General features: G+C 39.2%; 1 protein-coding gene across 4 annotated transcripts in view; it reads left to right on the top strand.

The window, feature by feature from the left end:
- pcbp3 (poly(rC) binding protein 3) overlaps positions 1-13,350 on the top strand; it is a 63,195-nt gene that overhangs the window by 19,151 nt on the left and 30,694 nt on the right. For all 4 annotated transcript variants that reach the window (XM_019267012.2, XM_019267013.2, XM_019267010.2 and 1 more), the window contains exons 2-5: positions 5,137-5,198; positions 5,378-5,443; positions 6,462-6,567; positions 6,729-6,845. The gene's annotated coding sequence lies outside the window, so the exon portion shown is untranslated. The remainder of the gene's footprint in view (positions 1-5,136; positions 5,199-5,377; positions 5,444-6,461; positions 6,568-6,728; positions 6,846-13,350) is intronic.

Below are 13,350 nucleotides of genomic sequence, written 5' to 3' on the forward strand. Positions count from 1 at the left end.
TGGGTTAGTCAAACTTTTCATCCCACGGTCAAATAACTTCATCTTCCTTGTCATTGTCTCTAAAACCGATGCCTGTGTGCATGAGAGTAAAATGCAACCGATATTACTATTTTAAATATTATTTATTTTGGGGTGCATATTTGCTGTCCCTATTTGATACGGGTTACATTAAAAAGTGGCAATGATTGCGACCAATGGCCAAGAATTAGTTGCCAGTTTCTCAAAATGGTTATCAATGGCAACCACGTCGAGCCTGGAAGTCCTGGAAGTATGTCTCTCTGAAAATCTTGCGCCAGTGTTTTATCACTAGCTACTGTAATCATATCTCCCATGTCCATTCAGTAAAATATGTTAAGTAGGGGTGGTCGGTAGCGTAGTGGGTTCAAATCCCGCATCGGACAGCCCTTTACTGCGTGTCATTCCCCCTCTCTCTGCCCCCCACTTTCTGTCTATCTTCAGCTGTCCTATCATTAAAGGCCAAAAAAATAATCTTTAAAAAAAAAAAATGTCAAGTGTCAGTCATAATCAAACAGCCACATGCTGTATCGACAAATGAAACCCAAACATGTTGTTGGCGTTAATCAACCCCATACAGTTTGCTAATTAAAACATTATTCTACAATAATTACTAGGTTTGAGTATCAGAGTAAAATGTGTGAATATCCGTTTTCTAATAAACAATAAATATAGGAACTTTTGCAAATAGTTTTCTTGCTATTGTGATCAGAAATGTTTGATGTGAACCCCTGAGGCTGTTCTGTAAATACTTCTCTGATAAATATAGCTACTTCTGATTACCCCATATCAAGTTCAGAATTTAATGTATAACTTCCAGTTGATCCTGCCCATATGTGGTTTAACCCCCCCTTACCTTGAGTAAGGATACAGATACCGATAATGTTGAACTCCCTGATCCCTAATAATTACTGTAACTAGGAAAGGAGATAAAGATATCATTTGAAGATGGCTATATGTTGAACTATAATGCTGGTTGGGCTGGCCCATCTAATTAACTTTATAATACAATCACATCTAGACAACTGACCAGATTCTGAACCTGTTTCTTGCTTTGTAATTTCCAGAGTGCAACTTTACTCTTGTGTAAGAGTTGTAGAGTTTGAAGTTTTCATATGTTGTTGTCTTTCAGTCCTGACAAAAACACCTCTAAAGCAAAAATCCCATAAAGCGGTAGCAGCAGTCAAGAAAGCTGATGCGCACTGCCCAATAAACATAGCATGACTAATCCCTCCTCACAAATGACAAGGCCTAGTCATCCTAAACACAATGAATGGTCTCCCTCGGAATGACTTCAAAGCAAAGCTACAACAGACTTGAGTGATGGAACTATGTTTTTGTCAGCAGCACACAGGGTTAACTAAAGAAGCTATTTCAGCACCACAGCATTTCCTAAAAAAGCTTGATGGTGCCGGTTAAGCTCCTGTGATTGGCCTTTGTGTGTGAAAGTGACCACTTAAGTGCTGCGCAGCCCATTCCTGAGTGTGTTTGTAGGCATAAGCATTTCCTCTGACTTTTTTTTTTTTGCCTGCTCACATTGTGTTTGTTGTGTGTCCTTGAGGATGTATTTGTTTGTGTGTGTACATGTTTACTTGTGATTGTTTTTCTGTGTGTGCATGTGCGTGATCGAGCATGTCTGTATTTTTTAAATGTCCTGTTTTGTTGTGCTATATTGTGTGTATGTATCATTTTGAACAAGTTTATAATTCCTGGTGGAAAAAAAAACAAACCAAAAAACTGAATTATTAAAGTGAAGCAGCTATTAAACTACAGTATATAGTATCCACAAACAAAACATTATGTCAGTGTTTTCAATTTTAAATGTTATACCACCATAAGATAACTGATTATGATCAGTCAGTGTATCATTTTGATGGTGAAGATGAGGTTTTAGGGCAGGGGGCACTGGCGAATGACTGACGTGGAGTGGAGCTAGTGGCATGCCAGTAACAGAGCTGCCCAATCGGGCATTGTAAACAAACTCCACAGTGTCTATAGACATAATGGCTGAGGATAAGAGAACATTAATGGAGGAAGCTAAAAAGATAAAAGAAGACAAAGAAAAGAAAAGTAAATCTCAGGCTTTTTTTTTTAAATGATATTTTTTTGTCCTTTTCAAGCTTTATTCTATATAGACAGCTGAAGTGTGACATGAATGTGGGGAGAGAGAGAGATGGGGAATGACATGCAGCAAAGGACCACAGGTCGGATCCGAACCCTGGGCCGCTGTGGCAAGGGCTGAGCCTTTGTACATGGGGCGGATGCTCTACCCACTGAGCTGACCAACTTGTAGTCTTTGGTGAGAGTTTTGTGCAGTAAAAGTCTGAAAGACAGATGCCAAGCTGGGCTTCTTGCTGTTGGGCTAGTTAGGACTATTATCTGGCTGCTATGTCTTGTGTTGTTGCACTTGACTGATGTTTGGCTGTTGGCAAAGTTGTCGACTCTATAGTTTACGTAATATAATCTTCGCAAATGTCCACACATGGCGACAGGCGTATTGCACTCGGATAGTGGGGGCAATAAAATGCAGAAATACGCAGAAATATTTCTACATAGTGTAGCTTTAAGGAAATGCTCTCAGCAACATTACATGTTAACAATATAGTCAAAAACATGGCATTGCTCTACTTTTCAATGGTTCATGTGGACTGCATATTTCATTTGATACAGCACAGTAACTGTGAGGTTTAAGTGCTGACTCTGAGGGGGTTTAAGTCCATTTTGTGTAAACCATGTACAGCTGGAAGCCCTTTAAAACATGCGTCAGGAGAGATTGCCATCACACATATGATTTGGTGGCAAAGGAATATGCTGCCAAAATGTGTTTTAATTCAATAATTAATCATGATGATGTATAAAAGGGCTACGATCACGCACCAGTCACCCATTTTTTTTAATGTAAACACCCACAACTTGATGATTAAGAACAAGTTGAAGATTTGCCAAAATCAAAATGGTAAATTTACTGTGAGTGCATTCAGACACATTTAGTTAGGGTAGTATCAACAGAAGCTTTTTACACTTCAACATTAGCTTATTGCAGCAAATGAATATGGGCCAATTTAAGAAAAACATTTGACTGACAGAATGTCTGCTGGTAAATAAGGCGTAATTATGCACAGGGCTTCACCTGCTTCCTTTTTGTAACTCATAGACATAGTGTCTTGATGAGTTTTCAAATACGATCTAGTCTTCATTTTTTCTTTAAAGATGGCAGAAAGCCAGCCTGTTTCCTTGAGTTACCACTGAACAGGCCTCATTGAGATCCAAGATGGTGTACAATTTCCTCCTCACTCACTGATTTGAGCACCCACTGCTGACACTGGTGCCTGGGAGTGGAGTCCTCTGCTGATACATTATTATTTTAAATGTATCTCCTAGCAGACGAAAGGCAAAGCTATAAAATAATAACATAGGGCAGAGTTATGTTTTTGTATACACTCTGCATAAAATATAATGATAATTTCCTGCATGCTCACAAGGATTTATTTTTATATATCCATATTCCAATACATGGTCCTCTGCTGCCTCCCCTCGAACACATCTCAAATGCTTCAGTACATTAATTTTGTGTGTGTGTGTGTGTGTGTCTGTGTGTATATATGTCCACAGGAGATACGTTTACCATCAGTGAAGGGCAAGTCCTTCAGTGGACGGGGTCGGTGCTCTAATCTGAAGAGGTGATGATATTGTGAGGATATTTAATGAGAGGAAAAGCAAAAGCGAATGGGGGGGGGTGGGCTAGTGAGTATTAGCCTTTTTAGATATCATTAAACATTAATACTGTCAGGGGACCGGAGCACACTGGGGTCCTTTTCATTGACTTTCATGCTGCGTGCTAATAGAGTTTCACCTCTGGGGACCTCCACACCCCCACCCAGCCCCCAGTGCAGCGCTAAAGCTGAGGGAAGATCAGATCGCCACCCCGCTTCTGAGGATAAGATTAGTGGGTCTGTGTGTGTGTGAATTGCAGATCATATGAGGTCAGGCACTCTCTCTTGCTCCCTTTGTGTCTTTTGCTCATAATTTAGGCATATTATTAATATTATTCTAAAACTATTAAAAGGCTCTCAAGAGACTTGCATACATTAATTCAATACTTAATCCTCAGAATAACTTCAAATACTTTTTTACATAATATTATTTTGATTATTTTGTTTTTCCAGTAATACTTATTTAACACATATTTAGTATCAGTCTTAATATTTTTGTTCTCGTTTCATGTTTAAACTTAAGAAACCATTCTAATACAAGTTATACTATACTCAGTTATACTCAGTATCACTACATCATTGGGTAAATTGTGTATGATTTTGTGTGGATTACTCAGTGTTCAAGTATGACGTTTATGTATAAATTATGTATAAAAAATAAAGATAAAAAAAGACTTGGCTGTTAACGTTCCCATAATACTGCAGTGCAGCATCAGCAAATTATCACAATTAAGAAGCTAGAACAACAACAACAAAAAAAAAGACTGCAAATAATCTACATAACCACCTACTTCATGTTTATTTCTTTAAACCATTTGTATTTGTTAACAATTACATTTGACTGGTTTATAGCCGATGTATGTTGTTGATTTTTATTTAAATGTGTATATTTTTTCACCTACTTGTATGTTCAGCTGAGCTGTCCTTTTTTTCAGCTGTAACTCTATTGAAACTGTGATTCTGATTATTTTTCTGTCCTCCAACTAATTGTTTCATAGATTCATTATTTCAGCTATTTTTTAGGGGATTCATTTGCCGTTGCACTATACACTTATCACATTTTTCCCCCTTCCATAACCTCAAAAAACCAAAGCAGCCAGTCATTTAATCAAAGTTATTTCTAACTGGATGGTGTTTGTCACGTGAAGCACCAACAGAGGGCAGTCATCCCCTTCTAAAGAAAAGATGCTTGGCAGGACACAGGAACTCAAACCCAGTGTATGTGCGTGCGTGTATGCATGTATGTGTGTGTGTGTGTGTGTGTGTGTGTTTATTGTACAGCTTGGTGTGGCTGGGAATGAATGAGCCCATGTGTTCATAATACTGGAGACGGTGATGGAGTGAGCCGTTACTGTACAAACCTGAAGTCACACTGAAACTAAAATGAATATGTTAATCTCATTTACAGGAATTCCTCTCCTCTCATCGCCTGGAGTGCTGTCTGTCTGTCAAACAACTCAACTGCACAATGTAAGAATCGTCAGCAAAACTGATTATTCCGAATCATTCAGTAAATTCTATATTCATAATTCAACCCTTCATGCGTTCATTCATGCATAATGATAATGTAATAATTCATCCTAACAGTATAAGCGTGTGCTTTCACGTAGTCAGTATTGGCTTTAAAGCAGTATTTTCTGTCCTGACAGTTCTGCTGAATCCACTCCCACAACTCATTTGATCTGAATACGCTTCTGCAGGCCAGGCGCAGCCAAGTAAGTCATACTGAATTTGATCCATCTAAACACATTAAAAGTAAAAAGGTGCAATGTTTATCCTAACATCTGCCAGTTTTAGTTTTCACAAATCACTTTTATGGCCTTCACACATAAGGAAACCCCTCAGAGCAAAGCTTTTAATGCACATATTTGAATGCAATGCAGTCCCGTCCGTAAGCTACTTAAAGTGTTTGCATAATCCTTTATTAAAATTAAAAGCAACATTATAACAATGAAAAAAAATATTCATTATTCACCTTTTCATTTAATATTTTTTTCTTTATTTTTGTTACTTTCTACATCAAACCAACACTAAAGACATTAAAACTATGCTAAACTTCATGAGGTAGTCACCTGGAATGATCTTCAATTAACAGGTATGCCTTATTGAATATCATAGTGTTGTTCAGAGGAAGTGTAGGAAGACCAAGAGTGCCTTCTGCTGCAGAGGTTCATTACGGTTACTGACCTTCACAGAGTTCAAGGAGCAGACACATCTCAACATTAACTTTTCAGAGGAAACTGTGTGAATCATATCTTAATGATCAAATTGCTACAAATAAACCACTACTGGGGGATACCAGCAAAAAGAAACTAAGAACATTGTAAGCCAGAGATATGTTGTGGCTGGGTATCTAAAATATAGTCCTCAAAATCTGATAAATGCAACTTTGAGACAACAAGTATTATTGTCTCCGTAACAACTCTCAGGCCTTTGTGTAGCTGCATATGGCTATTCCTTAATCAATTTAATGTCGTGATTCTCTCTTTCCTCTGTCAAAGACTCAGACATTTGGTCTAAGAACATTCCGAATTCCAGATTTCAAAAGCTTAGTCTCAGTCTCTCTGCTGCAACTTTGCCCTGAAACATTTGCCTGAAACATTCTAAAACGTTAACTTGGCCTAACACCACCGCATAAGATTTTGTCTGTTAGATCCCCATAATTCAGCTAGTAAACCCTTGTCATATCGCAATTTATCATGTTTTCATGCCTTAAACCTTTGATCTATTTAGGTGTATTGACCCCACGTCTAGTCTCCCCATTCTGCTGGAAGGCTGCCAGCCACAGGTCACATGACCTGGAAGAGAAAACCTAGGAGACTTTTGGGATCCCTCTTCGGTCAGACACACCTTCTTGTTGTTATTGCTCGCACATCAGCATGATTGATGGGTCGATCTATTCTGATTAAAAGGCCAGTGGTTGTAGAGGCTACTTCAATACTTCTTATCCTCTGCTGAAATGTCTTTTTTTATGTCTGTTGTTTTTTCAATGGGATTTAGCATGGGCTGGCTATCAACCTGAAGGGAAGTCCAAAGGCTGATGAACTGATCTGTGTCTGCGTGAGACCACATTGCTCTGGTGTCCTATATGCCCTGAGAACACCCAGCACAAACCTGGTGAGTAACAACACTCATTCGATCTGTAAAATGTTGGGCTTCCATTACAGAGAAGTTTAAGCAAGCAGGTATTGTTTACTGTTTATTGTCTGCACATCAAATCTCATAACCTCATACTGTACCTCTTCTCCCATGAGCTTTACTGTTTTAGGACTTTTTCCCACTGGCAGTTTGGACTTGATTTGGTTGTGGTTCGCCTGCTCATACACACCTCATTTAAACCTAGTATTAAAAGGTGATCTATATCCAGACAAATTATCTGGATAATAAATGATTTGATCTTGCCTTTAATGTGTTCTCGTTATCCTCATTGAGATTGGATCTTTGTCCTCCAGACCAAAACCCGCGCACAAGTAATTTGAGGTGGCAGCATATCAGCCCCAGACTCCCTTAAAAAAATACAAGTTTTGTGAGTTGTTGAGCTGGAGGGACCTTTATAAACTTTGTGAATTATTGCCCTTAATTATTTCTCCCCTCTTGTAAATTTGGCAAATGTAGTACATTAAGTCATTCCATTCTTTGTATAAAAATATTGTGTCTGTTTCTTCTGGCTTCAGTGCTAAATTGGAGATTTAGAACTGAAGCCGGAAGATTGTACACCAAAAGTGCTCAATTTTTCATGTTTGTCAAGCCTCAAGGACACACACAATGCATTTTGGTGAGAATATAACTGTTTGTTTTAAAGAAAACTCCATGGGGCAACTTTAATCTTCCCCGCAAACAATGATGCCATATGAATTTTAGTTATATGTAGAGTTTCATCTCATGTATATGACCTGTTGGCTAAAACCAGTATGCTGTTCAAAGGGGTTTAAGGAACACTCAACTGTGTTGTATTGGCAGTGGCTGATTACATAGACCATGTGGATGAAGTTATCAAGACAGAAGAACATGTATTCCCAGTCATACATGTTTAAAAATATAAAAAGGTACTGCAGGAAAGGACGAATGGTTGCCAGTTATATTCGCAGACTAAACTCTAGAAGACAAAGGCAGAGAAGATTCCTGTGTTTGGGTACCAACAACCAGTGACAAAAAGCATATTTTAAGTCTACAGCCCTGCATCAGCTACCTGGATGAACCAGCTCCACTCTTTATTCATTCTAGTGTGTGGCAAGTGTGTTGTGCTGACATTCAGCAGGTAAAGATTCAGGATGCATCTCCAGTCCTCTTTAAAAAAGGAACCAGAAAGACTTTCCTCCCAGTCTTATGCCACATGTTGACTGAATTTAGCTTATAATTATTATTATTATTATATAATCAGGATGTGCTCCATCCATTCAATTAGACTGCAAGCTGACATCTACTGTAACTGCAGTCAACTGTGGTACAGACTCTATGTATAAAGCATGTTTTCAGCTTCACTTTTCAGCCATCAAAATACCCCTTCCTTGGATGGTTGAATTGAAAATTGGGTGCTGATGAATGAATACCGGTGGCGACATCAGTCTGTCAACAGACTGCCTTTTTTTAAAGTAAAAGCCAACTTAAAAACTTTAAACTGCTGAGTGTCAGAGAGAATGCCTTGAAGCAGATTTCACCCTTTGTCAATGTAACAGCTTTTGCGATCTCACCAGCAGTCAGGGATTACCGAAGAAAGGCACTACTGACAGGTTTGAAAATAGCACATCAATGTAGTGCAACCAAGTCCTAATGAATAATCACAAAGCTGTAAGGTAAAATAAAAAAAAAGAGACTACATACTTTCAGTTCTTAGAGAAACACATTTGAACACCCATTCTCAACAGTAAAACTGCATTTGTGGTGTTCCTGTCAACTCATAAAGTCAAAAATCCTTACTGCCAGGTACTTCACTGTCTTCTGTCTACTTTCTATAAAAAGTACACATTTATTTCATTGTGTACACAACAGAGGAAGACTTGCAGTGAAATCAACAGTTGGAGTTGTTCCCTGTCTACCAATAATTGTCCTGTGTTTTCATACTAACTCCTTTCTCATGCCTCGTTTTGACTGGTACTCTGGTTCAAAGTTGAGATAGTAATGTCTGCTCTCTCAGATTATTTCGCATGAACATAAGGAAACATTGACCTGTAGCTGTTAAGTCACAATCCATTTCGCTATAAACAACTAAACATTTAACACCAGTAGTCAATGTTTAGAGTCCATTACTCTACACTAGAAGTGGCTCTCCTTGGTGCTGTTGTTGTCATGTATGACATGAATTCACATCAGTGACTGACCTTGTTGTTACAGCATGTTCAAGTGATATTCACCAACTTTCAGAGGTGATGACAAAGTCTGAATGCATCATTAAACAAATAACCAGTGTATGTTGGATTGAAGGATTACATGTACTGCATATGTATGTAAATTAGGCCGTGCCATATCATATTGTTAACAACAAAACCTGTATAGTTTTTCATGTGATAAAAAAAATCATAATGTGATAATGGCAATATTTCCACATACCGCACCAAAGTGAAAGCGTAGTTAAAAGTGAAAGTTGCATTGCTTCTGGGAGTGACTATTGTAGAAATGCTTTAATTACAAAAGATCACTACAGCAAGCTTTATGTAAGTGCAAAAGGAAGGACTGTAAAAACCAAATGGCAATACAACAAGCTCAAACAGAAGCACCTGATTGAGTACAACACGAGGAGAGCTCAACAGCTATCATGAGTTCGAAACCAAAATACTCTTTCAGTATATTTCAGTATTTTGTCAAGAACATTATTGCAGAAATACTCAGGGTATTATTTTCAGTATGTATTTTGGAAGTTGGTGGTGCCTTGGGATATGATAACCTTGGTTGTAATGACATATTCAGCCTTGATATGTGGACAGGCAGCCCTTGCTCAGCTATATGTACAGCTGTGTACAAAGCTGAAAGCTTATTCTCAAACAGCACTTCCTTCATCTGATTCATACAGTAGTAGCAACTTAAAAGTTCCCGTTCAAGCCGAACGCCAGCTGGCTGCCGACTTCCAGCCGGCTGCCAGCCAAGTTCCGTGACTGGAGTGACCCCCCTCCTTCTCCTGGGCGTGTCTATTTTTTACTGTAACTCCACCCATTCATGTAATTACATGGTATGACCGGGAGATGGCGCTTCTCTCACAGAACTTTTTTACAGTTGTTCTACCTGGAGATGACGTAGCTTACACACCTCATTAGCATTCTCGTTGCAGTAATGGGCTTTTTGGTCTCCCAGTGTCACAGATCACAGAGCGGAAAATGCAGCTGGTTTGACTACTGCATACTGTACAGTAGCCGTATGATTTGAGCGTGTTCATGAATTGAAATTAAATTTAAGGTGTTTATATCTAACATGTCAGCATTCACCAAATCAACAACATCTAGTCTGTTCTGTCTTTACTAGTGGTGGGCCGTTATCTGCATTAACGTGCTGCGTTAAGGTGAGACTCTTATCGGGCGATGAAAAAAAAATATCACCATTAATCTATTCTCAAAGCTGTTCCAGCCTCTCAGGTCGCTTTTTGACTTTTTTCTCCTTTGTTCGTTTTTGTTTTCTTCGCTGTAACTCTTTGGAGTCCTGATCTCTCTAGCAATGTTGTTTTAGAGAGTTTTTGAGTTTTTCTCGTGTTTTTTAAAATGCCGCTTCCACCTGGACAGCTGCCTTTGTTTACTCAGAGAAACAGCTGATCGCGCTAATGCCGAAAACGAAATGAGTGAATGAGTGAACGTCAGATTAAGCACAATATGACGTTTGGGTTTTTGTTTTGTAAATAACTTTGTTTGCTTTAAAACCACAGGTCTCTCAGTCCTGACTTCTCCTAAATATATGTCTCTGTCATCACATCATCACAACACATGATGGTTTCGTAAGCGTATACTGCAAACTTTATTAAAACCAAACATACTTGACTTATTTCACACTTGATTCACCTGTAATTTTTTCCATTTACGCTTTACGCTATTTAGCCTATGGTCACTGTTTAAATCAACAACATCTAGGCTATTCTGTCCTCACTGTACATAATTACTGAAGCGTCCATTGCACCACTAGCCACATCACAAGGCTACTGTATAGTACACAGTACTCATACAGTACCAGCTGCATTTTCCGCTCTGATCTGTGTGACACTGTGGGACAAAAAAGCCCATCAAGTGCAAACAAAAGGTTGAGCAATGAGAATGCTTATGAGGTGTTTGTGGGGTTTACCTGGCCTAAAATACGTGCGTGCCTTAAATACCTGCATAACAAAGGGCCTCCAAAGGGCTGTTAATCACCAGGTATTCTCCCTCTTTAAATGGCGTCTCACAACGATCAAACCGTGATCAAATATTCAACAGGATGTATTATTGCTGTTGTTATTCTTCAATTCTTTTTGCAAATGGAGGCACCGCTGCAGCGGAATACACAGACTTTTAGAGAAAAATGCTTGTCTCTGCAGCGAACAGTTTTAGTAACTTTTTTAAGGGTCAGTTTGTTGTTTACATGCAGATAAACGAGAGAGAGGCGCGAGCACAAGAGAAGAGACGCTCCTGTAATTACATAAAGACTAGTGGTGGACATAGATCAGTGGTCAGGAACCTATGGCTCGCGAGCCAGATGTGGCTCTTTTGATGACTGCATCTGGCTCGCAGACAGAGGTGAAAGTAAGCCGGTACTGTCCGGTACTGCGTACCATAAAGCATCCCTCATTCAGAACCAGTCACGGACGCACTCTGGGTCAGAAAATAGATCCACTAGCAATATGCAGTCTTAAAAACTACTTTGTCTGTTTAAAGATTCATTTGAACTCATTCCGAATAGTTTCTGAAGTGTCCGTGCTGTGTTTTAGTCCATGCTGGACGGAGCCAGACCCCGGTGGTCTCCTCTGCGCCCAGCTTTCGACAAGTCACATTAATGTTATGAGGTATTTTATTTATTATTGGTTAACTGTTTACCAAATCAACAACATCTAGGCTATTCTGTCCTCACTGTACATCATTACTGAAGCTCTTCTCCTGCGCACTCTCTCTCTCTGTCGCTAATCTGCATGCATCCATCATACTGTGCAGTATACTGTACTATCAATATGGCCACTATGGCGTTCAGAGGAATACTCAGAAATCGACCGTGTTTCATACTGCAGACTTCAGAAAGCATCACACAGATATAACTCTTAAAAACAGAGTTTTCTTTAATACATAGTTTATGTTGGCCTCAGTGTTATCTTATCAAAACTGTTTTTTTCCCCATCAACTGATCCGCGGAACACTTGGTGCTGTGGGGGGCGATATGAATGGATCATGATCCTTTGCAACACTAGCCACATCCATGACTGTGCTCTGTCTCAGCTGATCGGGTCACCGCTCACCCCAGCATATCTGTCCAGATGTGTCTTTAGACAGTCTACGGTGAGAACATCACTGCTCCTCCCCGTGGACAAATGAGGCATTGCAGCTGGTTTTCACACTGACTGCTTAGGGGCGTTTCCAGTCGGGGCCTCACTGACTACGTCATCGCGGGGGATTACATTCCAGCCACGCGGGAACTTTTAAGTTGCTACATCTGTATGACTTCAGAACAAATCACTTTTCACTTATAAACTATTCTGTTGTGTTTTAGGGGACATTCATTCTTTCTGGACTTATAAAGCATTTCCTTTAGTATTTGGAATCCCTACAAGGGATTGAAGGTCTAAGCAGGGATTACAGTACAAATACCCACCGCAGAAAAAAGTTGGCTACCACAACCAGTCTTGCATGTTGGTCGCTGGGTTTTACACCCACTAGGACAATCTTGGGATCAGTGTCTTACTCCTGAGCAATTCAGTGTTCCAGCCCATGACTTCCCGCAGTGGAGCCCATGTGTGTTGCTGTGACTAATACAGACTATCTTCAAAGGGCACAAGTTTTCTTTCAAGTTTGACAGTGTGGATATGTTGGTCTGTCTGTCTTCAAATCCTTTGAGCATGTTTGTACGTACCTGTGCATACACGTGTATGTGTGATTTGATTAAATTCTTGCAGTAAAGCTTTATAGATTGATCCCCAGAAAAAGAAAAAAATATGTAAGCTGGCTATCTCTAGAGGACTGCTTAGGACTGATAGGGCTAAGTCAGCAAATACCAGTTTCCTTTAATAACCATGTAGGAAAAGAACACTGTGCCTCTGCTACAACTGACCATAACAGCATTTGCCATACTGGAGATTTAATACTTTCTCTTTAAAGACCTCCACCATGTAAACTCTATAAACATCACAAGTGTTTGAATGCCCAAATCAAACATACCAATGTTAATCAAATTATAAAATACATCACTATATGGCACTAGTAGTAATTCTCACCCCAAACATTACATTCTTGTTTAGATTGAAAGAAGCTCTTTGTAGACTCAGTCAGGTCTGCTTAAACTGAGAGCGGTTTGTTTATGTTTTTAATAACCAACCATTTTATGAGAATATTGCTTTTTGATCTTTCAATGTTCAGTTAAATGAGGATAACAAGGAGGCTCGTCTCAGAAAACAACCTTATATTGACATATACTGATACTATACACAGTAGAGTCTCTGCTGGATCTGAGATTACATCTGATTAAT

Source organism: Larimichthys crocea, chromosome I (assembly GCF_000972845.2).
Source record: "Larimichthys crocea isolate SSNF chromosome I, L_crocea_2.0, whole genome shotgun sequence".
In the NCBI taxonomy this organism is placed as follows: Eukaryota; Metazoa; Chordata; class Actinopteri; family Sciaenidae; genus Larimichthys; species Larimichthys crocea.